Here is a 26,064-nt window from a genome sequence, read left to right as displayed (position 1 = left end):
AAGAAGTGTGAGAGAAGGGGAGGACTGGTTGGCTGTTTAGCTACTAGTCATTCAGAGACCATTGGAAATAACCCTAACAATCCCCTGGTTCCTTTGTCACATGGGGAAACTGGCGTCCATAAATACCCCAAACCTTACCCAAGTCACAGATGTAGTGAATAGCAGAGCTTGACCTCAACTCAGGACTTTTGGGGCCAAGTCCAGGAAGCTCTTAACTCCCTGCTGTTAACAAGGAGGCCCTTAGACTGTGGGGGCTCTGATGTCCCCACCCATGTAAGCAAACCCAGTTCTAAGCATGGAAATGTCTTGGGTTACCAAATCAAAACTCAAAGGACAATTGGTCACAAAGAAGCAAGTCAGCTTTAGGCTACAACCAGTCAGGAACTTTCTTGCGGTTCACTGGTTAAGACTCTGCCTGTCCACTGAAGGGGCACAGGTTTGATCCCTGGTTGGGGAACTAAGATCCCCACATGCCCCTCTGATTGGCTAAAATTTTTTAAATAAACAAATAAAATAAGGTGCAGCCAATCAATCATTTCCTTTATTTGCTTCCTCACTTTCCCTATATAAGTCTTTCCCCCTGACCTCTTTAGGTTTGGCACTGTCCTATTACAAAGGCTAAATGCTCAAATAAACTCTTAAAATGTTTAATATACCTCAGTTTATCTTTTAACAGAATGCATTTATACCCGCACAAGAAACTGGGCATGATTTGATTTCAAGTTCATTGATAATCTAACTTTTTTCCCTCTCTTCCTTCCCCAAGAAATCCCCTCCTTTCTTCCTCTGCACTTCCAACTGGAAAACTCTGGCTTTTATTTCCTTGAGGGTGTGTACTAGCACCATGGGCCTTGAACCAAAGGGCCTCAGTACTCTAATGACGCCTCTGGCAGGAGGCCCTGAATATGTCTCAGCGCTGAATGGAATCTGGATGAAAATTTCATTTTTTCCACGTCAGGTCTGGGCTCCAAATGGTCAATGTTTTTGTGAGTCTCTTTAAGGTGAAATAATTCTAATCTTACTGGCTCAGATTTTCTGCCTGCTTATATACCTAAAGGTTTTTCCAATTCTCGTCAAGTAGTTTTTTATGCAAAATTGTCTTATATCCCACAGCAAGCTTTAATCTGGTGAGGACAGTCTGTTTCTCCTGGCAACGTTGAGGATACTAGATGAATGGGGGTCAGCTGGATAGCTTGAAGAGAAGCCTTGGTAATCTGTTCAACAAAGCTGGGAATTTTCCGAAGAATGTTTAGCAAAGATACTACAGTTGGAAATGAATAGGAAGGGTTTTGTTCGCAAGCTCTGCCTCACTGTTGGATTCGAAGAGAGTTCAGCCCCAGAAAAGAACATCAATGTCTTACTTGGAAATTAAACACACACACACAAAAGGCTTCTTTTCTGCCCACATTGAGCTTTGCTTAACTCTAGAAAAGTTTGTCATGCCTGAAAATATGTATCTTTGCCTTCAAGCCAAAGCAAATGCTATAGAGAAACAAAAATACCATATCTTTTGTCTTTGGGAAAATGAATTGTTGAGGATTGTGCTTCAGAAAGATCATCAAAAGACCAAAATGACTCTGCAGAATGAGTTCTGGGAGTTTGGACTGTGGAATGGGAGTCAGGGCCCTCTGTTTCTGACTTTAGGGAGGCATTTAAGCTCTTTGTACCTTTATTCCTCTATTTGAAAATAGAGGATAATACCTGCTGCCTACTTAACCTTGGAGGGATATGTGAGGATTAGTCAATTAAAGTTTGCCAAATGCTTGGAAACCAATGGAGGGGGAAATCTGTATGAACATAAAGCATTATTAACATCCCCCTCTTCCTCTTCTCTCTTCCTAAGGATTGCAGTCCTGGGAGATGCAGTGAACATTACTGTGGTTTTGCTTCTCGTTGCTTTTGTGGAAAGGGGATTTTTCACTTTATCAGCCACTTATTAAATGGTTTGTTTGAAAGTTGTCCTTTCTGTATCATTAAGGGAAGGTTTCTAAACATCTTAGACTGATGGCCAGTAAGCCACACCTGGCAAAGCTTCTATTGTGTTTATCTTTAGAATGCAATTGAGAGGCAAAAACAACCATTTTCAGGTAAAATAGTAAGTATAATTTGGAAAAATTTTCCATTAGTAATGCAAAGTTAGTGAAGTACAAAAATAAAGTCAGTTTAGAGCTTTTAATACAATCCTTAAAGAAATTCCCCGTTTTAACTAAAATAGTGATAATACTTTATATTTGTAAACATTGCTCCTCTGGTTCTTACAGCTACCTATAAAATGAGTATAACACAAACTGATCATATTACACTCACTTTACAGATTAAAAAATTGAAATGCAAAGAGGCTAAGTGATTTTTCCCAAAATAATTTAGTTAAGAAATGGCAAAGCCAGAACTAGACTCTATATTTATATAAGAGTTTATAATATAAGATTCTATATATTCTGGTTCCTAGGGCAGCAGATTTTCCCTGGCCGTTATTTTTTCACTATAGACCAAATGATGCCAAGTGATGTTAAAAGTCCAAATATTGTTGCTTTGGTTCTGCGCCACCCAAACAGCTAGGTTCTGACACCACCGACCTGGAGATAGCATCAGAGCTCACAAGTTGTGTTGTCCTATAAGACTGCACCTGCTCCCCCCTAGTTCAGAGGCCAGTCAAAAGTCCAGGTTGTCACCCATGCTCATGCTTGGAGATTCCAATGACCCCCTCCTCAGTTCAGTTCAGTTCAGTTAGTTGCTCAGTCGTGTCCAACTCTTGGCGATCCCATGGACTGCAGCACACCAGGCCTCCCTGTCCATCACCAACTCCCGGCTTTCACTCAAACTCATGTCCATCGAGTTGGTGATGCCATCCAGCCATCTCATCCTCTGTCCTCCCCTTCTCCTCCTGCCCCCAATCCCTCCCAGCATCAGAGTCTTTTCCAATGAGTCAACTCCTCACATGAGGTGGACAAAGTACTGGAGTTTCAGCTTTAGCATCATTCCTTCCAAAGAACACCTAGGGCTGATCTCCTTTAGAATGGACTGGTTGGCTCTCCTTGCAGTCCAAGGGACTCTCAAGAGTCTTCTCCAACACCACAGTTCAAAAGCATCAATTCTTCGGCACTCAGCTTTCTTTATAGTCCAACTCTCACATCCATACAGGACTACTGGAAAAACCATAGCTTTGACTAGATGGAAATTTCTTGCAAAGTAATGTCTCTGCTTTTTAATATGCAAGAGAGTTCCAGAAAAACATCTATTTCTGCTTTATTGACTATGCCAAAGCCTTTGACTGTGTGGATCACAATAAACTGTGGAAAATTCTGAAAGAGATGGGAATACCAGACCACCTGATCTCCCTCTTGAGAAACCTATATGCAGGTCAGGAAGCAACAGTTAGAACTGGACATGGAACAATAGACTGGTTCCAAATAGGGAAAGGAGTACCTCAAGACTGTATATTGTCACCCTGCTTATTTAACTTATATGGAGAGTACATCATGAGAAACGCTGGGCTGGAAGAAGCACAAGCTGGAATTAAGATTGCCCAGAGAAATATCAAAAGCCTCAGATATGCAGACGACACCACCCTTATGGCAGAAAGTGAAGAGAAACTAAAAAGCCTCTTGATGAAAGTGAAAGAGGAGAGTGAAAAAGTTGGCTTAAAGCTCAACATTCAGAAAACTAAGATCATGGCATCCTGTCCCATCACTTCATGGGAAATAGGTGGGGAAACAGTGGAAACAGTGTCAGATTTTATTTTTTGGGCTCCAAAATCACTGCAGAGAGTGACTGCAGCCATGAAATTGAAAGACACTTACTCCTTGGAAGAAAAGGTATGACCAACCTAGACAGCATATTTGAAAGCAGATAGCATATTCAAAGCAGACTTTGCCAACGAAGGTCCATCTAGTCAAGGCTATGGTTTTTCCAGCGGTCATGTATGGATGTGAGAGTTGGACTGTGAAGAAAGCTGAGTGCCAAAGAATTGATGCTTTTGAACTGTGGTGTTGGAGAAGACTCTTGAGAGTCCCTTGGACTGCAAGGAGAGCCAACCAGTCCATTCTAAAGGAGATCAGCCCTAGGTGTTCTTTGGAAGGAATGATGCTAAAGCTGAAACTCCAGTACTTTGTCCACCTCATGTGAGGAGTTGACTCATTGGAAAAGACTCTGATGCTGGGAGGGATTGGGGGCAGGAGGAGAAGGGGAGGACAGAGGATGAGATGGCTGGATGGCATCACCAACTCGATGGACATGAGTTTGAGTGAAAGCCGGGAGTTGGTGATGGACAGGGAGGCCTGGTGTGCTGCGATCCATGGGGTCACAAAGAGTCGGACATGACTGAGCAACTGAACTGAACTGAACTGCATTGGTCATAACTTTTCTTCCAAGGAGCAAAAGTCTTTTAATTTCTTGGCTGCAGTCACCATCTGCAGCGGTTTTGGAGCCCCCCAAAACAAAGTTTGTCACTGTTTCCACTGTTTCTCCATCTATTTGTCAGTAAGTGGTGGGACAGGATGCCATGATCTTAGTTTTCTGAATGTTGAACTTTAAGCCAACTGTTTTCACTCTCCTCTTTCACTTTCATCAAGAGGCTCTTTAGTTCTTCTTCACTTTCTGCCATAAGGGTGGTGTCATCTGCATATCTGAGGTTATTGATATTTCTCCCGGCAATCTTGATTCCAGCTTGTGCTTCATCCAGCCCAGCATTTCTCATGACGTACTCTGCATACAAGTTAAATAAGCAGGGTGACAATATACAGCCTTGACGTACTCCTTTCCAATTTAGCAGCAGTCTGTTGTTACATGTCCAGTTTGCTTCTTGACCTGTATACAGATTTCTCAGGAGGCAGTTCAGGAGGTCTGGTATTCCCATCTCTTTAAAAATGTTCCACAGTTTGTTTTGATCCACACAGTCAAAGGCTTTGGCATAGTCAATAAAGCAGAAGTAGATGTTTTGCTGGAACTCTCTTGCTTTTTCGATGATCCAGCAGATGTTGGCAATTTGATCTCTGGTTCCTCTGCCATTTCTAAACCCAGCTTGAACATCTGGAAGTTCATGGTTCACATACTGTTGAAGCCTGGCTTGGAGAATTTTGAGAATTACTTTGCTAGCTTGTGAGATGAGTGCAATCGTGCAGTAGTTTGAGCATTCTTTGGCATTGCCTTTCTTTGGGATTGGAATGAAAACTGACCTTTCCCAGTCCTGTGGCCCCTGTTGAGTTGTCCAAATTTGCTGGCATATTGAGTGCAGCACTTTCACAGCACCATCTTTGAGGATTTGAAATAGCTCAACTGGAATTCCATCACTTCCACTAGCTTTGTTCATAGTGATCCATGCATTAGAGAATGGCAATGAAGGCAGTTAACCATCAATATATGCAAACTATGAAAGCCAGGTGGGGGCCTCTTTAGCAGTAGTTAAAGGGATGCTCATCTCCTGCAGCATGAAGGCAAAAAAATCAGAGGATTGGGGCCAGGATTTAAGTATAGAATCCATGGCAGAACTCCATGCTCATGAGTTGGAGTTATTAAAATTAAATAACTCAAAGCAAGTTATTTAACTTATATGCAGAGTATGTCATGAGAAACGGAGGTTGATGCTTCACTTATAGTTCACCTACACGAAGTTCGTGGCCCTGTTTGGGAAGGAGTGGGACCCTGAGAGTTAAGATGAAGAATCTAAATCTTCATATTCTACTAGACTCTGGGCCAAGGAAAAAGGCCCATCCCATCTTGTTAAGGATAGTTCTTCCTCCTTACCTGAAGATGAGACAGAGGGTTCTACCTTGCAAAGCAGTGTGTACCCATCCCTATAATCTACCCCACCTCCCCTTGTAATCACCAGAACAATAATTTAGAGTCTAGACACACCACAACCCAGCAGGGGAAGTGAAACAATTGAAAAGCAAGAAAAGGGATTATACTCCGAAGGAACTGAAAGACATAACCAACATTTGTTGTCAAGAGCCAGCAGAATGAAAACGGACTGGATTCTTGGAGGTGCTCGATGAAAGGAAATGGAATATAAAGTTGGATAAAGGACAGTTTATACATATCGGAGCACTAACCCTTGATGCAGGATTAAAGATGATGGCAAGAATCTTGGGAGGCATGCCAAAATTATTGGGGGAAATGACGAAGGAAAGAATTGAAAGGCTGGGAAATTGGGCATATTGAAGTGGCTACACTATGCAGTGTCAAAAACCCTGTTGACTTATTATGATCCGTGAGAGAGTTCAGAGGACATTCCATTTACCAAGGAACATGGGGTGTGCAGGGGACGCCAGCATTGTTAAGAGTCTCGGCGGTGGTTGACCTCTGTAGAATAGGACTGATTTTGGAGGATGCTGTTGCAAAACTGACTCTCGAATAGCACAGTGCTGGTAGACTTCTGAAAAAAATAGAGTCCAGGTGGTAGCGCTTAACTGTCAAAAGCAAAGTGAGCTCAATTATTGTAAAGAGTGGCAAGGTTGGCGGGCGGGGAGTGGCATGACTCATGTAGTGCCATGATGGTAGTTAATGGAACACAGCATCTCCAGGGTCAAGACTGAGCAGGCAACAAGGTTATTTCTCAATCTGTGTAACAAAAGGAAACAAAGGTTCAGAACTACTGCTACAATAAAATGATACAATCCCTTGCTAAGTTTCTGGACCTGATTCAGTTTTTAACCCCAAAACCACTGACTGAAATCAAGGCTGGTTTTCATGAGTGAAGGACAATGCAAGATCACAGCAAATGCTATCATAATGATTCTCCTTGTCCTTCTCTGGAGGGATCTACAGTCACCTACTTGAGGAACCATGTACTGGGGAAAGGAGACTACTCAAATGTTCAAAAACTGTGTGTTGAGATAAGTACCTGGCTCATGGTCAGCTAAGTGTATGGACCCAATCAGTGGTTATTTCTCCAGTCTCTGACTGTGTATTTGGATTATGAAGTTGACAGAATCTCTAAATTGGTTCCTTGGCCTGTGAGTTAAGAATTCTCATAATGAGAAAGGCCAAGTGGAAGCCTCTGATACTGTCCCTCCTACCATGGACAAGGTATTAAATTGAAACCAACATTGCGTCCTTGGGAAATAGACTACTGTCAGGCTGGAGGACCTAAAAGATTGGCAGAGTCGGCAGTTTCTGCCCTACCCACATTTAATTCGCCAGTGTGGCACCTACAGAAGCCAGATGGACCCTGTGGTATGATAGTGGTTTACTACAAATGCAGTCAAGTAGTGGTCCTAATTGTAGTTGTGGTACCAAAAGTGGTTTCTTTCCTGGAGCAGATTAACATGGTATATAACACACTGTATGCAGTCCTGGATCTCAATGTGGGATAAATAACAGTACAGACTTATGATCTTGCCCCATGGCCATGTTAACTCTCTCCCTCTGATAATACAGTGACATGACTGGGCATTCCAGAGAGCCACACATTCCTTTACTTGACTGATGGCATCATGTTAATCAGGTCAGATAAGCAAGAAATGCCAAGAAGTTTTGGAGGCTTTGGTAAAAGACATGAACTCCAGAAAGTGGGAAATATCTCTAATGGAGATTCAAGGACCTACATATCAATGAAGTTTTCCGGAGTCCAGTGGTTTGGGGCCTGCCAGGACACCCCCTTCAAGGTAAAGAACAAAGAATCATAAGTTGCCCCTTCCACTACGGAGGAAGTATGATGGCTGGTAGGTCTCTCAGGTTCTGGATGTAGCCTCTTACACATTTGGCAATAATGCTGTAACCAAATGTTCATTGTTATGTTCAAAACTTAATTATTTATAAGCTGTTGTGTGTTCAGCCGCTAAGTTGTGTCTGACTCTGCGATCCCATGGACTGTAGCCCACCAGGCTCCTCGGTCCATGGGATTCTCCAGGCAAGAATATGGAGTGGGTTGCCACTCCCTTCTCCAGGGGACCTTCCCAACCCAGGGACTGAACCCAGGTCTCCCACCTTGCAGGCAATGCTTTACTGTCTGAGTTACCAGGGAATTTATTTATACAAACAGTAATTATTTTATTCATAGTTTTGTGGGGCAGGAATCCAGAAAGTGCTCAGCTGGGTGGGTCTCATTTGGGTGTCTCATGTGCTGCAGTCAAACAGTGATTGAAATTATTATAGAATAGCTGGGGGCAGGGGAGTGGAAGGGAGGGTTGTTAAAAAGCAGTGAGACAGAGCAAATCTGAAACAGCTTGAAGTTGACAATGCCTATTTCTCTCTCTCTCATCTCAGGATCTTTCCAGAGACTCCCTCCATGTTGACCAGCTTGGATTTCCTCATAGCATGGCAGATGGGTTCCAAGAGCATTTTCAGAAAACTAAATAGAAGTTGTACAGTCTTTCCTAAACCAGTCTCAAAAATCATGCAGCATTACTTCTGCTACTCTTCTTTGGTTGGAACTGTCAGAAGTTCCCACTCAGCTTCAATAGCAGGGGACAGACACCACCTCTTTACGGAAGGAGTGTCAAAGGATTTGGGAGTATGTTTTTTAAATGCTAAAGTGTGATAAACTGACTTCAGCACCGATTTTAGAAAAGTCTGGGCAGGATGTTGACTCAACCACTTCCTACTTGCAGGTCTGTGAGCTGTAATACAATCCATCTTCTCAGGAAAGGACTTTTGCTTTCTCTTTGTGCTTTAGTGTGCTCAATAGCATCATGGAAGATAACAATGCTTTTCAGTCAAATTCCTTTGGATGCAAGGAACAAAGACTCACTCATGCTAGTAAAGGTTTCTGGGAAAACAAACCAAGAGTAGCAAAAGCAGCTGCCCTGGAACAGGAGGTGAAGATTCCGCAGCAGGTGACCTCAGCAGCAGGAGGTCATGCTTCTTTCATTTATCTCATTTGGCTCTTCTCTACCTTTCAGTTTCCCCCTCCTATTCCCTGCTCACCTTCTGCTGTCTCTGTGTCTTTTCTTTCCCTTTCACTTCTGATAATGAATTGATTTTGCTCTCTTAGAACCTCAGTTAGTATCATGGCCTCTCCAGCTTCTTCCCACATCAAGGCATTTCTACATCAGTTCTCACCACTGTCGTATTCTTTAGGAATTTCCCAGTTCAAATTCCCAGGAAATTTTCAGGGGTCAAAATGGATTGTCTCTGTTTGGGTAACATCATGTTCTTGTTCACTGATTGACCACTTGTATGAGGAAAGGCTCAGCTCTTAGCAACTGACACTGGAAGGAAAAGGCAGCCATGATTGGCACAGCTATATCTTCACCAGTAGAGTCCAATGTAGATGTCGACCTCCAAAGAACCGTGGTGTGGATCGATTAAAACAGGAAAAGTCAAAAGTATTGTAAAATATTAAGTTATCTAAGAAGATGTGATATTATGTTTTAAACATACAGAGTACCCGTATATTCACTTTCTAAATACCAATATATCAAGTTAGGGTTTCTCAGATGGTGCTAGTGGTAAAGAACCTGCCTGCCAGTGTAAGAGACATTCAATTCCCGCCTCGGGAAGATCCCTTGGAGGAGGGCATAGCAACCCACTCCAGTATTCTTGCCTGGAGAATCCCATGGACAGATGAACCTGGCAGACAATAGTCCATAGGGTCACAAAAAGTTGGACGTGACTGAAGCAACTTAGCATGCATGCATGCGTATCAAGTTCACATCCTTGCTAATTAATCTAGCAAACTGGTATTTGCTGATTAATGTTTTGTTTCCATGAACGATTATTGTGACTGCTCTTCCCTGACATCCAGCTACATGCTAGCTTTGTTAGGTCCTCTAAGCATTGAGACTGACTCAAATGTCAAGCAATTAGATGTTCAAATCATGCCATGCTAACTAATATATAGATTATAGCATTATGTTTTCTTGGATTCTGTTTAAAAAGGGGGAAACTCAAATTATTCTTAGATCAATAATAAAGTCTTGAAAGGCATCTGTTTCTAACTGCATGTTGTATGTACTTAAATCTGTATTGAAAAATTACACTGTAAATGTTTTGTAGGCTTTTTCTTTTTCAATCATTTCAGTCTCTCACCATCTCTCACTTCTTAATCAATTCCTCTTTTCTCAAAACAGACTGCCTTGCCATCGAGCTATCAACTAATAATTTTCTAGAGCTCAAAATGAAAAGAAAAACCTAATCAAACAAATAAACAAAGTAAAGCTTCAGGAACCTTTGTACCTGAACAATTATGCTAAGGCATCCAGCTAGCCCTCTGCACACGGTGGGTTGAATTCAAATGGGCACCTGAGATGGTGATTTTTTTTTCTAACTTAAGTGTTTTTTAAAAATCCAAAATGAATTTCCTTTTCCTTGTCTTCAGGAAAGCCTGCAAATACCAAATCCACTATGAGAGAGATTTAATTTCCCTTTTGGTCTATGACACAGCACAATTATCTGTGGATGTTTAAAGAAAATTCATAAAGCAGAATGAGCTTAGTTCACACCAGATAAAGCCCCTATGAAATGATGCCATGGTTGGCGTCATCTGTTGACGTTCATGCATGATTCAGCACCTCTAGACAACAATTTGGAGGAAATCTGCTTCTCCATTACAAGCCAGGCTCTGCCCTTTTGCTGGAAATTGAAAGGATCAAAATTCTCAGCTTTTAAGGCTGACTACCTCCTGTGACATCTAGCACCCAGGAGCAATCCAGAGCCTCTTTCTGGTGTTTTCTCTACATGCCATTCGGTGCATAGTAGACAGGAGGCATCCAGGTGATTGACAGACATCTCGCTTGTCCTCTGGCTGCTTTTGCATCTGTTGATACAGCCCCTGTGTTTATATGTGTGATTAGGCTGAGGCTTTCTGGGTCAGCCACCCACGGATTGTATCAAAAATAATCAATCTTATTTGACTGTCTTAACATTTTGGCTATTTTAGTTGTTAAGGCAACCAGATCTGATGAAGTATTCACTCATCAATTTGATGTTCAGCAATCGTCTGTCATGGTTCTGAAGCTGGAGGGAAAATAAAAATAAAAATCAACTGTCAAAACAGTCAATCCAAAACAATCAATCCAATCATGAATTTCTCCCTGACACCAGAGACCATTGTTTCCCCTTTCCCTTATTTTTCCTCCCCCTTCGCCTCCTCCTCTTCTCCTGAGATCTGTGCCTCCCACAGTTTCTTTCCTCTAGTGAAGCTGATGAACAGCAGAGAAGGGAGATATTTTAGGTTCACAAAGGCTTACATTTTCCTAAAAGGTTTCCCTTTACTTTGTTTTGATGTTTGATAATTTTTGGCTAAATTATCCTAAAAGGTCCTAAAAGGATGGATACATAAAATGTATGGCAAATGTTACTCTGAATGGAGAATTTCAGGAGCAATGTCCTTTGCTTTCTCTTTCAAGATGAATTTCCCTTTTTGGGGAGTGCAGCTCCAAAGTCAGCCACAGGCAGCTGGCTTGCACAGTCCCTTCCTGTCCCCTGAGTCTGTTCCAACCTCCTTGGAACAGAAGAGCTCCGAGTCTGGCCCTGGTGTGGGATGTGGCTGGCTTTCCAAGTTGGAAAATGTGTTAGTAATTACTTTTTACTGCTGTCTCCGTTTGAATTTCCAGACTTCTGCCCCCTCTCCCAGCCTGCGTTTCTCCACCCAGCTTCCTACCTCATTCTGACTGCTAATTTAACCCTGGCTCCCTTCCTCCAGAAACATTTGACCTTGTGCAAGAACTTGGCATCAATTTCTCTCCTCTGCTGGACTAGGGCAATTAGCATCAGCAGGCAACCCTGCCAGACCGCCTGCCTGTTGTCCTCTGGGCTCTGCCTGGTACAATAGCAGGCCTCTGTTTCCAGGCAAAAGGGCAGTGGCCACTAGTTGCATTTGCCAGGAGACCTTTTCCAACATTTTGCTTCAAGATGTTGTTACCAGGGATGTGGACTAAGCCCAATTAGCTTGCTTAGTGAAGTAACCTATGGGGAAAAAATGTAGAAGCATCGAAATCTCCTTACCTCACATATTCCTGCTTTAGATTTGAAAGAATTCTCTTGGTTTCTCCTATCAAGAAAGGTTATTCTATGTTGATTGATAACCTGGAAAAGGCTATAAAGAAAGTAAGAGTTGTTTTACTTGCTTAAGAGAACAAACTTCGCAATCACTTAAGAAATGCCCATTTCTTCCTTTTGTTGATAAGTTGACTGCATACCATTTTAATCTTCCCATTAATTAGTCCCCAAGAACAATTACAGGGTAGAGTTTCATAACTGAAATAAGAACATATAGGTACTTGAGAATAATGCCACTTCAGTTTCTTAAAAATCGTCCACAGTTCCATATTCTCACTAATTCCTTATTCTCACTAACATGAATGAGTGGGTTTCATGTTATATGTGTGTGAATGTATATCCTTAAAGTTTATAGATTAGAACTGTCTTTCTAAAATACCTTGGGTTATAGAGATTCATTTTAGAGCTAGAAATTGGTTGAGGAGAGATTGGGATAGAAATTACAAATGGAAACATGGACTCTACTCATTATGATACATATTCTATATCACTCAGACTATGAAATGCAAAATACATAGTACAAATATGCATACACATACCTACATGTGTATGTATACATATAACACACATGTATAAAATGCATAGTATGGAATGAAACTCTGAGTAAGCCAGTCTATCTATTTATTGGGCAGGAGGAAGTATCAAATGTAGGGATCTAAGTGACAAGACCTCTATGTCTTAGGAGATGCACGTCCAGAAACGGGTATCCTCCATATTGTTTCCACTTCCCAGAGGAAGGAAAACTGAGACTGTTTTTCTCACAGTGTCCTTTTCCCTGCCCCCACATCAGAGGACTAGTACCTTAATTAAGTTCGAGTGTTCAGTAATGACGTTCACTACTACTACTTCTAAGTCACTTCAGTTGTGTCTGACTCTGTGCAACCCCATAGACGGCAGCCCACCAGGCTCCCCCGTCCCTGGGATTCTCCAGGCAAGAACACTGGACCGGGTTGCCATTTCCTTCTCCAATGCATGAAAGTGAAAAATGAAAGTGAAATCGTTCAGTCGGGTCCTACTCTTAGCGACCCCATGGACTGCAGCCTACCAGGCTCCTCCTTCCATGGGATTTTCCAGGCAAGAGTACTGGAGTGGGGTGCCATTGACATTCACTACATACATCCAAAAAGAGTTTGTGAGAGCAAGAACACATGCTCTGAAACCAAAGCCTTGGCTTTAGCTGTGAAACTGTCAAAGTATGACAGTATAAGGTAAAAACTTGACTCTTGTGCAAACATACAAAGAGCACATGTCAAAATTCATTTAATTTATTAATGAGGGAAGCATTAGGATTATAATACTGGTTCAAAAATTGTAAAGATTGAATGCATACCTATAGATAGATAGATGGGAAGGAAGGAAGGATAGAAGGAGGGGAGAAAGAAATGTGTCTCCATGGAATTATATTCTCTACCGGACAAAAATCATTTGCATTGTTATCAGACAAAAATCTACAAGTTAACCTAGAGTTTCACAGAGTTTAGGACTAATCAATAGTAAGTAGTAAGTCAAACAAAGGTACATTCTGTAAGAGAATTAACAATCTGTAGGCTCGAATTAGGTAAAGCTCTAGTATAATGTTGAAAGGATATATAAGATTCTTTTTGCCTTATTTTCACATTTAGGATAATTTTTCTTAACAAGATGTAGGGCATATTACCTCAAATCTCTCTGAACTTCAATGCTTTTATTTGAAAAGTGGGACTAACAATATCTACCTTATGGGGTTGTTGTAGGATTTAAATGAAATTGTGTATATAAGGCACCTCCCACAACACATCATACAAGGTAATTACCTTCCCTCCAAGTAGTCCTTTAATTCATATTATCTGACATCATGCCGTCCAGATCTCTTTAAATTGGCACCTCCTTGTATTACCAGGGATCAAGACCATCCCCATGGAAAAGAAATACAAAAAAGCAAAATGGCTGTCTGGGGAGGCCTTACAAATAGCTGTGAAAAGAAGAGAAGTGAAAAGCAAAGGAGAAAAGAAAAGATATAAACATCTGAATGCAGAGTTCCAAAGAATAACAAGAAGAGATAAGAAAGCCTTCTTCAGCGATCAATGCAAAGAAATAGAGGCAAACAACAGAATGGGAAAGACTAGAGATCTCTTCAAGAAAATCAGAGATATCAAAGGAATATTTCATGCAAAGATGGGCTCGATAAAGGACAGAAATGGTATGGACCTAACAGAAGCAGAAGATATTAAGAAGAGATGGCAAGAATACACAGAAGAACTGTACAAAAAAGATCTTCAAGACCAAGATAATCATGATGGTGTGATCACTGACCTAGAGCCAGACATCCTGGAATGTGAAGTCAAGTGGGCCTTAGAAAGCATCACTACAAACAAAGCTAGTGGAGGTGACAGAATTCCAGTTGAGCTATTCCAAATCCTGAAAGATGATGCTGTGAAAGTGCTGCACTCAATACGCCAGCAAATCTGGAAAACTCAGCAGTGGCCACAGGACTGGAAAAGATCAGTTTTCATTCCAATCCCAAAGAAAGGCAATGCCAAAGAATGCTCAAACTACCACATAATTGTACTCATCTCACACGCTAGTAAAGTAATGCTCAAAATTCTCCAAGCCAGGCTTCAGCAATACGTGAACCATGAACTTCCTGATGTTCAAGCTGGTTTCAGAAAAGGCAGAGGAACCAGAGATCAAATTGCCAACATCTGCTGGCTCATGGAAAAAGCAAGAGAGTTCCAGAAAAACATCTATTTCTGCTTTATTGACTATGCCAAAGCCTTTGACTGTGTGGATCACAATAAACTGTGGAAAATTCTGAAAGAGATGGGAATACCAGACCACCTGATCTGCCTCTTGAGAAATTTGTATGCAGGTCAGGAAGCAGTAGTTAGAACTGGACATGGAACAACAGACTGGTTCCAAATAGGGAAAGGAGTACGTCAAGGCTGTATATCGTCACCCTGTTTATTTAACCTATATGCAGAGTACATCATGAGAAACGCTGGACTGGAAGAAACACAAGCTGGAATGAAGATTGCCGGGAGAAATATCAATAACCTCAGATATGCAGATGACACCACCCTTATGGCGAAAGTGAAGAGGAACTAAAAAGCCTCTTGATGAAAGTTAAAGTGGAGAGTGAAAAAGTTGGCTTAGAGCTCAACATTCAGAAAACGAAGATCATGGCATCTGGTCCCATCACTTCATGGGAAATAGATGGGGAAACAGATGGGGAAACAGTGGAAAGAGTGTCAGACTTTATTTTTCTGGGCTCCAAAATCACTGCAGATGGTGACTGCAGCCATGAAATTAAAAGACGCTTACTCCTTGGAAGAAAAGTTATGACCAACCTAGATAGCATATTCAAAAGCAGAGACATTACTTTGCCAAAAAAGGTCCATCTAGTCAAGGCTATGGTTTTTCCTGTGGTCATGTATGGATGTGAGAGTTGGACTGTGAAGAAGGCTGAGCGCCGAAGAATTGATGCTTTTGAACTGTGGTGTTGGAGAAGACTCTTGAGAGTCCCTTGGACTGCAAGGAGATCCAACCAGTCCATTCTGAAGGAGATCAGCCCTGGGATTTCTTTGGAAGGAATGATGCTAAAGCTGAAACTCCAGTACTTTGGCCACCTCATGCGAAGAGTTGACTCATTGGAAAAGACTCTGATGCTGGGAGGGGTTGGGGGCAGGAGGAGAAGGGGACGACAGAGGATGAGATGGCTGGATGGCATCACTGACTCAATGGACGTGAGTCTAAGTGAACTCCGGGAGTTGGTGATGGACAGGGAGGCCTGGCGTGCTGCGATTCATGGGGTCGCAAAGAGTCGGACACGACTGAGCGACTGATCTGATCTGATCTGTATTACCAAAATATTGGTAATTGATGGTTATAATGATGATCTTGAGACTCTTTGCAGCCTTCTATACCATTACAGATAAAATTATGTGCTCAGCATAGTATTAATGTTAACTGCAATTTATTATGTTTCACTTTATAAAGTCATTATCCATAGAATCCAACTCCATTAAAACAAAATAACCAGTTAACCAAAGCTATATTTTCCAGACTATTAAGCATAAAGAAAAATTTTACCAATTATTTTTACTTGGAATAATAATTTGAATCCAGAGGTGCCTGTATTAAGTGGTAGCTTTGAACAAACACCTTCTAAATTTTCTTCCAACTCTGAGATTTTATAATAAGTTGAAAAGTATATTTGAGAAAAAACACACAGAAGGAGAAAGTTTGTATATTTTAGTTCTTAGAAAAAAAGAACACAATTGTATCCTAAAAATAATGACTGCAGGGATGCATTTTTATTTCTTTTAGAACATGTAATTATAGGCAATTTCGAATAAAGAGAAAATAACAAAATGCTCAGGTCAATATTTAATACAATATATAACACATATTAATAATAGTCAATATTTAACACATCTTAATATTTATCCATGTCTCCTTGAGACTAAAAAAAGTAAGCTATAACTAGATTTCTCTTTCATCCTCACCTTTCTCCCTTCCCCCATCTTCCATCCCCCAAATGACACTGTTAGACTAAAGTTGATCTATATCCGTATGGTAATGTTATGCATTGAAAACACTTGATGGCATTATTTTGTGAAATTTTAGGCTTTACTCAAATGATATCATATGCTATATGACGATTTTCAACATCTTTTGTCCACTCACCATTAGGTTCTTTATCTGTGCAGATATATCTAGCCTATTTTACTTTGTATTCCAAAATGTAATTATTCTGTAATTTGTTGAACCACTTTTTTACTGAGTTATTATCTCCAATTTTTTGCTAGAACAACTCTGCAAAGCTGTCTTTGTATACACAAAGAATGCCCTATAGGAAAGGTGCACCTTTTACTGTGGTAAGTATGGCCAAATTGCCCTCTGAAGGCATAATACTGATTTATATGTTGGCTAGCATGAAGGGGATGACAGAGGATGAGATGGCTGGATGGCATCACTGACTCGATGGACGTGAGTCTGAGTGAACTCCGGGAGTTGGTGATGGACAGGGAGGCCTGGCATGCTGCGATTCATGGGGTCGCAAAGAGTCGGACACGACTGAGTGACTGATCTGATCTAGCATGAAATTTTCATATGATTACGGTCATTTGATTTTCCTTTCCAGTAAAGTGCCTGTTCATAATCTGTGCCCATTTTCTAATAGAGTGCTTCTTTTTCCATACTGATTTTGTAAGTGTGCTCTGTATGTGTACGTGTGTGTTTGCATGTTTTATAATCCTTTGAGGTTATATGCATTAAAAATATTTCCTCCTAGTACTGGTTTGTATTTTCAATTAATTTATGTAATATATATTCTTTTCACTTGAATGTAGTCCATTTTCCACTCTTAAGAGGTAGTGTATAGAGCAGTGACTCTAGCATAGATCTTGAATATCTAGGATCATCTCACACCTCTGCCGCTTACCACACAGGTTAAGGAAGTGAACAGTCTCTTCAGGCCTTGGTCTTTTATGAAGATCATAATAATAATGGCCCTTGATCTTCATAAAAGACTGAGGGCTGGAGAGACTGTTCACTTCCTTAACCTGTGTGGTAAGTGGCAGAAGTGTAACCTAGGGTTTTCATGAGGTTTACACAAATTAGCATATATAAGGTACTCAAAATATTGTATACAAATAGAATAACAAAATAAATATTGGCTTATTGTTATATTACTTTATGGTGTGCATTTTTATGTCTCATTTAAGAAATATTTTTCTGCCCTGATAGAAAAAATATCTTAAATTTTTCATTCAAAGTTTTTAAATGTTGCTTCTATGCTGATATATCTGGAATTTTTTTTAAAGCATGGGATGGGTAGGCAATGTATTTTTTCCCGCAAAAATAGCCATTTTCAAGCACTATTTATGGATAGCTTATCTTTTTCTCATAATGCTACCTCTGTCATGTATATCTCAAATATTTATGGCCAGACAATGGGTTCTTAATTTGTTTCAATTCTATGCTGTTTCAATGACTATAGTTTTATAAAACACCTGCAAAAAAGTTAGTATGGGTCTTCCCTCCTTATTCTTTTTCAAAATTGTCTTGACTCTTACTGACTTTTTGCCCTTCCACATGAATTTTAGTGTCAGGTTGTCAAATTCTACGAAAAATCCAACTAGTTCAATTTGGTTTTGAAGAAGGTTCAATTACAAGAGTAGATTTCATCCTAAGAAAGTTCATTTGTACTACACGTTGGCAGCACATTATGTGAAAAAAGCCCTGGATGAAGATTTGAAGATTTGGGTATGAACTCTTTGGGACAAACCTATTCATAACTATAGGCTTCAGTTTCTTCATCTGTAGAAGAGGCTGGACCATGCTCATAGAACCTAAAACAGTACTCCTCAAAAAGTAAGCCCTAAAAGAGCAGCATCAGCATCCCCTGGCAAAAGGATAGCAAATTAGAATCAGAAATCTGAAGGCAGAGTCCAGGAATCTATGTTTGACAAGCATTTCAGGTGATTCATACTTACGGCATGAATGCTAATTTTGTGTCAACATGACTAGTCTATGGTATCCGATCAAGCAGTGTTCTAGATGCTTCTTCAGAGAAATTTTTTTAGATGAGATTACATTTAAATCAATGAAATTTGAATAAAGCAGATTACCCAGCATAATGAGTAAATGAGTGAGTCCCACCCAATCATTTGATGGCTTTAATAGACTGACCTACCCTCCTGGGAAGAGAGAATTATAACATCAGACCACCTCTGGACTCAAACGGCAGCTCTTCCCTGGGTGTCCAATCTATTGGCTTATGCTGTAGATTTTGAACCCGCCAAGCCTCTGTAATCATATGAGTGAATTTCTTAAAAAAAAAAAAAAAATCTATCTATATATATATATATACACACACACTATATTTACAAATTTTATATACTTTCCTCTTATTGGTTCTGTTTCTCAGAAAACCCAGACTAATACACACAGTAAAGTTTGAGAAGCTCATCTTCCAATGCACCTGGCATAGCTCCATTTTTTATGTATGACTTGTCCAGATTCATTCATTTGTGGAAGAGCTATGGCTAGAATCTAGGTCATAAGACACCCAGTTTGATGTGTTTTCTGCTGTGCTCTGCTTGTTAGGGAAAATCCCCTATAAGGAAAATAAACTGTTTATGTTGAGTGGGTGGGTAAAAGAGTAGAAATTTTATTTCCACAATGAATTAATTTGAGTTCCATTTAAATAAGAAGTTCACCTGGTAATTCATTTATAAATTTCTATAAGCTTGACAGAAAAAGCAGCAGCAGGGGGCTGAAATATTACGGCTAAATACCCATTTAAAGCTGAATCATAAATGAAAATAAAGTATCTCTGAAATGAAAACATGAGACAATATAAGCTTCTTTTAGCAAAAATATTTTATTTCCCTACGCAATGTATATGTGTCAATAGAGCCGTAGACAAAGTGTGGACTTAAGTTCGGTGTGCTCATCCACTTGGGCCTAGAAAGCATTTAGTGGGAGAAATTACTCACTCAGGCTCCAGGAATGTGAGAGCCTAATAAGGGAGAAAGAGTAAATGCAACACCAGGCTTCATCCACTTCCTAGGAACATCCCTAGATGTGGGCAGAAGAGTTAACACAGAAGGATCTAGTTTTTGGTCCCTAGACAGTCAGAAAAATGTCCACAGTGTAAGCATTTTGTCACTGTGGGATGTACTCTCCAGGAGCTGATCTGAACTCCTACCCAGCAAGTCGATGACCCTGTGGGTCCCCAGGGCCTACACTTTGTTTCTGAATGTATGAACTGATCACTATCAGAGAGATTTTGCTGACTTGCACTCCATGGTGGATTAGGCCTTAGCGAGTAATCAGTGGATTTAGAAAAAGGGAAATAAAAAAGAGCATCTTCCCGTCAGGCAGATCTCTTTCCTCACCATGTGAAGCTCAAAACACACAGAACCGTGACTATTTTTAACAACCGGGAGACTTTGCAGAGAGAGGAAGTTAATCCTCTCGTGTGGAATATAAGCTTGGACACACAGACATTTATAACCCTTTATCTTGACTGGAAAGTCTAGTGTTTTCAAATGACTCTAGGTTGTCTGAGGCTGACCCAGGGCCTTATTAGAATTTAGCATCTCCTCTGGCACCACTCTCTCACCAGGGTAGAGAGCCTTCACTGAGTCAGTCAGGGAGGCACCGGGAACACTGCATGAATATTTATAAGTGAAATGTATTAATAGAGCTTAGAGAACCTCTATCCCCAAACCTCTAAGAGACAAAAGAAACATCCAAGGGAGATCACTGACTAGAATTTTTTAAGCTACTGATATTTTAAAATCTATTATTTTTAAATGGCACCTCTCTTCCCAGCATCTGAATGGGGAATTTCAAATACACACTGCCCATTCCGAGCCTTTATCACTTGTCCTCTTAGAAACTCTATTGGGAAACTTTCTTTTGAGTTTATCAGACCTGACTCTCCAAAGAGAAAGCAACAAAGCCAGTGGGTTTCACAAATGCATATGCTCTCGTTAAAATAGCTGTCCCTTCTCTCAGAGAGCCTCCTGTAAAAGCATTTTAATTCCCCAACTAAAATGTAGTTCAGCCTTTATTCCACTAAGCCAATTTGTTTATGTTTCCAAGTTCAATCACAATCTATTTGTAAAACCTATTTAGAATCAGAGTCACATAGCCAGAAATGATCATGCTCTAATTTCCTTATTAGAGAGATTCTTGTTGCAGCTGGCAGCCTGATTTGACTGCTCCCAGAGTCTGGAGCGACATGTTCTTTCCCTCGTTTTCCGATTTTATTCTTCATTCCTTTTGTTCCCTAACACCACCCCCTCCCCAACATACAAATATCAAGCCAGAATGAACAATTGCTGATGTTGTTGATTAGGTGGAAGTGAAATAAGAAACTGTCACCTTTTTGCCTGCAGAAGAGAAAGGAAGGAAATGTTCACAAAATGCACCATAAAAAAGAGGCTTTAGGATTCAGATAAAAGGTCAATTATTTCAAAGGACTTTGGGAGAATGACGTTTTCTGGATAATTGAATGAGAATTAAAGTAGAAAATCAATGCAACATTTGAGAAGACTTATTTCATCTACTTTTTCTTACAATTTTTTTTCTTTATAAAACAGGTGAGTTGATCTTTCTGATATAGCAAGATGTCTTTTCAAGGTAATTTAACAATTCTCTAACAAAGCAGAGGCTTGAAGTGTCTGTGTCTGCATGAGTTAGTGAAATCTTACTCATCCTTTAAGGTCTGGTTCAAATGTTATTCTGTAGAGATTCCACCAGCGTTTCACTATTGTCCTAATGTAATAAAGTCATTCATTTTATATAGTATTAAAAATTCCACTAGTCCAAGCAGAAGAGTCTATGAAATCTGCTAAGGTGCTTCCATTTGGTTTATGAAAGTGAAAGAGTTAGTCAGTCAGTCGTGTCTGACTCTGTGACTCTGTGGATTGTAGCCCATTTTGTTCCTCCCCTGTCCATGGGATTCTCCAGGCAGGAATACTGAAGTGGGTAGCTATTCCCTTCTCCAGGGGAATCTTCCCAACCCAGGGATCAAACTTGGGTCTCCTGCATTGCAGGCAGATTCTTTACCATCTGAGCCATCAGGGAAGCCCCATTTGCTTGAATGGTGGCAAAATTAATATCATATCATAAGGTTCACCTGTAAGAGATTATCAATTGCCCAGAGACTCTATGTGTTATGTATTTCAAGTTAAATTAGACTGAGAAACAACACTGCCTACTAATAAATAAATGTCAAATATTAATAAATATGTAACACCTGTCATTCAGCACTAAGCTTGTTCTCCAAAAGAGTCTGGGGAACAGAGAATCAGGCATGTTCCAGATCTAAAATATGGAGGTTTACTTTGAATTGGGTGATCTGACCCCACTTGAGGTCATATATTAGTTTGTGTAAACAGCCAACCTCATACAACCTCGTCACTCATGCTTCCAAATCTCTTTGGGATTCTTCCACCACTCACTCAGACTTTCTGTCTTCCTTTCATCCACTGCTGAAATACCACCTTCTCCATAATTGACTTCTTTGGTGGCTCAGATGGTAAAACGTCTGCCTGCAATGCGGGAGACCCGGGTTCAATCCCTGGGTTGGGAAGATATCCTGGAGAAGGAAATGGCAACCCACTCCAGTACTCTTGCCTGGAAAATTCCGTGGACAGAGGAGCCTGGTAGCCTACAGTCCATGGGGTTGCAAAGATTTGGATACGACTGAGCGACTTCACTTCATTTCACGTCCATAATTGACTTAAGACACACACTGCTTATTGCCCACCCAGTATTCATTCATTTTTAACAATTTTCCTTAACAACTGAACCTTGAATTTATCCAAGGTGTATGCATCCAGTTTTCCAGATTCTCAGTGATCAGGAAACCCATATGACCAAGTTCTGACCAAGGAGATGAAAAAGGAATTCATTGGGTGCAACTCACAGGCACTTTTCTTGGAGACAACTTCAGTTGGCATGCTCCTGGGTTCTTTAACCTTTATCTTGCCCTTTCTCTCCTTCTCACCTGCCACCTGCACTTAGTGTCTGAAAGAACAGCAGCCGTTTTATAATGTTAAGAGTGGTGAAACAGTGAGATGAATGGAATCTGGACTCTTGGTGACATCGCTGACTCATGCTAGCCTTGGACTACCTAACTCTGACTTTCCATGGCATGAGACCAGTAAACTCCTTTCCTGTCTCAGCTATCTTTTATTGGGTTTTGTTACCTGCAGCTGGGAAACAATCCCGACAGATACACTCTTCTGAACCAGTTGAGAGGCCTAGAGTGAATCTGCCTGGGACAGGGAAAGTCACTACCCTACAATCTCCTTTTACAATAATGCTTAACAGGAATTTCAGAGAAACTGGCAATCTACACCAGTGGAATCCCCAGAGGTCATCAAGCCCTCTTATTTTTAACTGTTTTTAGAATTTCCAGATAAAATATTTTCATTTGTTAAATCTAGGAATTTTACCCTTTTTTGGCAGGGGGAACTGTGTCAAATGTTTTATAGGCTTTCCAAAACATCTTGAACGTTTTGTAACTTTATTACTTTCTACATGTTCTGTGATTACTACATTGTGGTTTCTATACAATGCTCTTTATTGATGTTTACCCATGTGTTTACCCTATATTAAGTGCTTCCAATCTGCGAAGTTTTATAGATGTGTATACACACACACACATTTTTCCCTTCTTGTCAACTGGCTCTGCGTTACTGTCAGAAAGCTGTCTATAGCATTTTGATCTCAATTCAGTTCATTTCAGTCACTCAGTCCTTTCCGACTCTTTGCAACCCCATGGACTGCAGCACTCCAGGCTTTTCTGTCCATCACCAACTCCTGGAGCTTGCTCAAACTCATGTCCATCAAGTTGGTGATGCCATCCAGTCATCTCATCCTCTGTTGTCCCTCCCCTTCTCCTCCTGCCCTCAATCTTTCCCAGCATCAGGGTTTTTACAATGAGTCAGTTCTTCGCATCAGGTGGCCAAAGTATTGGAGTTTCAGCTTCAACATCAGTCCTTCCAATGAATATTCAGGGTGATTTCCTTTAGGATGGATTGATTGGATCTCCTTGCAGTCCAAGGGACTCTCAAGAGTCTTTTGCAACACCACAGTTCAGAAGCATCAATACTTCAGTGCTCAGGTTTCTTTTTGCTCCAACACTAATATCCATACATGACTACTGGAAAAATCATAGCTTTGACTAGATGGACCTTTGTTGGTAAAATAATGTCTCTGTTTTTTAATATGCTATCTAGGTTGGTCATAACTTTTCTTCCAAGGAGCAAGTGTCTTTTCATTTCATGGTTGCAGAGACCATCTGCAGTGATTTTGGAGCCCCCCAAAATAAAGTCTGTCACTGTTTCTATTGTTTCCCCATCTATTTCCCATGAAGTGATGGGACCGGATGGCATGATCTTAGTTTTCTGAATGTTGAGTTTTAAGTCAACTTTTTCACTCTCCTCGTTCACATTCATCAAGAGGCTCTTCAGTTCCTCTTCGCTTTCTGCCATAAGGGTGGAGTCATCTGTGATTCTGAGGTTATTGTTATTTCTCCCAGCAATCTTGATTCCAGTTTGTGCTTCATCCAGCCTGGTATTTCTCATGATGTATTCAACATATAAGTTAATACGCAGAGTGACAATATACAGCCTTGACGTATTCCTTTCCCAATTTGGAGTCAGTCCATTGTTCCACGTCCGGTTCTAACTATTTCTTCTTGACCTGCATACAGATTTGTCAGGAGGCAAGTAAGGTGGTCTGATATTCCCGTCTCTTTAAGAATATTCCATAGTTTGTTGTGATCCACATAGTCAAAGGCTTTAACTTTTTGTAATCAATGAAGCAGAAGTAGATATTCTTTTGGAATTCTCTTGCTTTTTCTATGATCCAACAGATGTTGGCAATTTGATTTCTGGTTCCTCTGCCTTTTCTAAATCTAGCTTGAACATCTGGAAGTTCTCAGTTCATGTACTCTCAGAACCTGTCTCGGAGAATTTTGAGCATTACTTTGCTAGCAAAATCTACATCTTTAAGAAGACTCCCAGGTAATTCCTATGCACATTGATGTTTAAGAAGCACTGATCTAAAACAACAGTTTTCTGACTTAGTGTATATCAGAATCACCTGTGGGGCTTAATAAAATACAGATTTCTGAGCCCCACTTCCAGTATTTCAGATTCAGTAGGTCTGGGAGTGCTGAGAATTTGCTTTCCTAACAAGTTCTCAGATGGTGCTGATTTGGCTGGTCTTCGGACCACACTTCGGAAAACCACTGCTCTAAAGAAAACAAAGTGGCAGAATTGGCAAAAATTCAGTGGCTTAATAACCAGAAGCTTTGCATATTCGCTTTTATTCCTCAAGTAGCTAGCCGTGTGACCTTGAGAGGGCCTTTGCGCTCTCTACGGCTCTTTTCCTCACTGGTAAACACAATGATCTGAGGATCAGCTCAAGCACAGCACTTGTCTTCGCAATTCTGTGTACATGTCTCCGCTCTGCACTGTCAGCTCCTGAAACCAGGAACCATATTTTAATTATCATTTTATCCCCAGTGAGACCCTCGAAGTCTCTTGGTTGTATGAGTGCATAAATGAGCAAATAAAGAAATGAATCCAAGACATAATATCCTGGTTGTGAAAGCATTTTAAAAATGAAAGAGGAGCTGCCCTGGTGACCCAGTGGCTAAGACGCCAGGTTCCCTGGGCAGGGGGCCTGAGTTCAATCCCTGGTCGGGGAACTAAAGATCCCACATGCCACAGCAAGATCTGGTGCAGCCAAATAAATAAAAATAAGTATTAAAAAGAAAGATATTTTTATGACTGTTGTATATGGTACCTAGTTCTTCAAAACTGTTGATTAAACACAAGAGTTTCAAGGACACAGATGATCATGAAAACAACAGCATCAAGAACTAATTAATATTCATCGTGATAATATCAGACTAAATGCAAAAGATAATCATAATTGATGAAGAAGACATATTCCAGATATTGAATCCAGTAGGCATGGAAACTATAAGACACCAGGAAGTGTGATCTGATGTGTCACGAGGGAGATGAAGATTGGAGCAATTAAACCAGACTCAGGGTCAGCCAAAAATTCTAGCAAACTGGCAGCCAACTTCTGCTTTAAGGGTGAGTCAGAGGATTTCTGGGAAGAGGACTCTGCAGTTTCAAGCCTGGCAATTCAGCACTCTCTTTCATGGTGTTTGGAGTGGAGAGCGAGCAGGGTACAGGTTTGTCTGCATTCCAGCCCCTCCCAGCACACAGTCCCTCTAGGATCCCTGCATGACCTCAAAAGAGCAGTTCAAACCTCCAAGCCAGATCTAGGCTCTAACTCTCATTTTATAGGTCCTGCTGCTTGCAAGGGACTCAAACTGGCTTAGAATCCTTCTGCTCCCAGTGGACCAGGGTGTGACACTAAGAAAGCGTACAACTTCCTTGTTACTTTAGAAACTGTTCAAGTTCCCCTGTGGGCTACTGCCTTACCTTGTCTAATGGCAATAAAAGCAAGAACCAAATATTTCTGCCTGTGTCAAGAGAATAATGTTGAAAGAAAGGAAAATTGGATCAACAGTTCTATATATAAGATGAGCAGCCGAATGTGATCAGGGGCTAGAATATTTTATTAAGAGGGAGT

The 26,064-nt window shown here is 40.6% G+C and overlaps 1 long non-coding RNA gene across 1 annotated transcript in view; it reads right to left on the bottom strand.

Annotated features, from left to right (window-relative positions):
- Nucleotides 1-2,889: 2,889 nt before the first annotated feature.
- Nucleotides 2,890-26,064, bottom strand: part of LOC101910021 (uncharacterized) — a 49,086-nt gene continuing 25,911 nt past the window's right edge. The window contains exons 3-4 of the long non-coding RNA XR_804174.4: nucleotides 11,887-11,977; nucleotides 2,890-10,896 (exon numbers count right to left, since the gene is read on the bottom strand). This is a non-coding gene — a long non-coding RNA (uncharacterized lncRNA). The remainder of the gene's footprint in view (nucleotides 10,897-11,886; nucleotides 11,978-26,064) is intronic.

Source organism: Bos taurus, chromosome 1, assembly GCF_002263795.3.
Source record: "Bos taurus isolate L1 Dominette 01449 registration number 42190680 breed Hereford chromosome 1, ARS-UCD2.0, whole genome shotgun sequence".
Lineage (NCBI taxonomy): Eukaryota > Metazoa > Chordata > Mammalia > Artiodactyla > Bovidae > Bos > Bos taurus.
The sequence above is the reverse complement of the archived record's forward strand: the minus strand, read 5'-3'. Positions and strand labels throughout refer to the sequence as shown.